We start from the raw sequence: 2,801 nt of genomic DNA, 5'->3' as shown, positions 1-2,801 counted from the left end.
CTCGTATGAGCCAGGTTGTGAAATTTATTGAAAATTTGCTGACGAAATTTCTTAGGCACAATTGGTCTTATGTTTTGTGTAGACACATCACAATATATTTCTTGCTTGCTTGCACCCAAAGTAAACTTCTGAACTTTCAAAGAAGATTTCTCATCGCTGATAAGATATTTAATTTCGTCGTCAGTTTGTTGTGCCTCAGCGAACAAATTAAAGTCAATCTCAGAAGGCACAATAATTGATTCTATGCGAGATAGCGCATCAGCTACCACGTTTTCTTTCCCAGAGACGTGCTGAATATTTGTACTGAACTGGCTAATGAAACTGAGTTGTCTTGTTTGACGGGGCGAGGCCTTATTTGCTTGTTGGTGAAATGCAAACACTAAAGGTTTGTGGTCAGTCAATATAAAAAAGTCTCGTGCTTCCAGCCCGTGTCGAAAATATTTTATAGCTTCATAGACAGCTGTCAATTCTCTGTCGTATGTACTATATTTAATTTGAGTTGGAGAGAGCTTCCTCGAAAAAAAACCCAAGGGTTCCCAAATGCCGCCAACTTTTTGCTCAAGTGCTGCTCCAATAGAAGTTGATGATGCATCAGTAGAAACGCGGAGTTCGCAACGGGGTACAGGATGAGCAAGAAGTGTAGCGTTCGCGATTTATTCCTTAACTCGTGAAAATTCGATATCTGCTTGAGGAGTCCACTGTACGGGTCATTTGTCATTCTTCTTAGATTGTTTAAGAAAATCGTTTAATGGAGCTTGGGCTTCCGCTGCATCTTTTATGAGGCTCCTAAAAATTGTCTTAAGCTGGTGAATTGTTTTTGGCTTCGGATAATCCAATATGGCTCTCACTCTTTCAGGTAATGGAGGCGAACCTTTCGAATTTATCCTGTAGCCGAGAAAGTCAATCCTATCGGCACCAAACACACTTTTGCCTCCATTTATATAGAGTCCATACCTTTTAAGACGTGTAAAAACTGCTCTCAGATGTTGCTCATGTTCCTCCAAAGATGACGAAGCAATCAAGAGATCATCAATGTATGCAAACAAAAAGTCAAAACCTTTGAGAACTTCATTAATCAAGCGCTGAAAACTTTTCGCCGCGTTTCTCAATCCAAAAGGCATTGTCAAAACCTCAAACAACCCGAAAGGCGTTATTACCGCTGTTTTTTGCATTATCTTCTTAGGCTACTGGTATGTGGTGGAATGCTCGGCAAAGATCTATAATAGAAAATACTTTCTTACCCACAAGTATCGAAGAGTAATAATGACGGAGTTCAATGGGGTACCGACCGGGTATTGTCTGCGAGTTAAGCTTGCGGTAGTCCCCGCATGGACGCCAATCCCCATTTTTCTTTGGGACCATTAGCAATGGACTTGCCCAAGGACTGTTTGATGGGCGTGGTATCCCAAGTTCGACCATCAGTTCAAATTCGCGTTTTACTGCTTGCAATCGGTCATGCCGTAAAGGTCTGACTCGTTCAGCACACGGTGCACCTGTTGTAAATATGTGGTGTCTCACGGACAGGGATGCCGTTTGGATCTAAATAGATCCAATTGGATACATTTTTAGACGAATTTTTGCGGGATACTTATTTTTTCCTATCAGTATAAATGTGGATACTTTTTTAAATAGGCCAAAATTTTATATTTTCTATAAAGTTTTTTTCGTTAAAAAAAAAATTTCATTAATGACGTATTTTAAATGTTTTAAAAATCGCTACTTCAGCGTGAAATTAGAGCATTTTATTTTTTGTGAACGAAGCAATGAACATATGAAGAGATCTCACCAAAGCAGTGTAAGGCGCAATTGTTTAGTTAGCTAAAAAAGATGCTTTAAGCAAAATCTTAATATATACATAAATAATATAATATATATATAAATATATCACTTTCATATCACATATTTTCATTTGTTAATTTAAAAAGAAAGAAGATCTCAATGTAGTTTAAATACACTGTTTAAAAAACAAAATTTGATTTATTTAAGGAAATTTTTATGAATTTTACTGAAAATACTTTAAATACACTCTAATTTTTTTTTGTTTATTTGCGCGTATTAAGGGCCAGTTTTTCAGTGCACGGCCGTGGTTTACACTAAGTTTAAACGCCCGATCTGGCTGGTTTAAACTAAGATCAGCCAATCAAATGCCAGCCAGCTGTTCAATTTAAACTCAGTTTACTTAATCTAAATATAAACTGGCATTGAAAAACCGGACCTAAGAGGTAACTATTTTCCTCTTTTAATGTGTGCAAATTGGCACACCGCGTAATAAAATTAAACACTGCCTGTTTACTTTAACATACCAAATTTGTCGCAGAGAGCAAAATAACACATAAAATGTTTAAAAGAGAGTAAATGTAAGCCCCTAATGTTTATTATTTGTAGGAAATGTATTTTTAGTTTACAAATTTTTGCAACTTTAAACATTTCATGTGTACATTTTAAAGATCTCAAGTTCAAAATCAAATCCTGAACATCTTATACGTAGGTATATTTATACAGATTCCTGTTGAAAAATAGTAGTAGTTTTACACACACTTTTTAGAGTGTACAGGTACAAATGTAACATCTTAATTACTATTTATTATACTTACTTTGCAAAATACTTATGCATAAAAAATATTATTTTTAAATTGAAATAACAAATGTTTGATTTTATGAAATATAAATTATATATACACGTATTCCAAGTCCTTAGGATGGGTTAAATTATGTATTTTTCTTGAAAATGTTTGGTTTTCTTACAAATTATGAGATGTATACGAAAAAAAAGAAAAATGGATACATTTGGATACATTTTT

Source organism: Rhagoletis pomonella, unplaced genomic scaffold, assembly GCF_013731165.1.
Source record: "Rhagoletis pomonella isolate Grant_MI unplaced genomic scaffold, Rhpom_1.0 Rhpom_scaffold_00003, whole genome shotgun sequence".
Lineage (NCBI taxonomy): Eukaryota > Metazoa > Arthropoda > Insecta > Diptera > Tephritidae > Rhagoletis > Rhagoletis pomonella.
Note: the sequence above shows the minus strand (reverse complement) of the source record.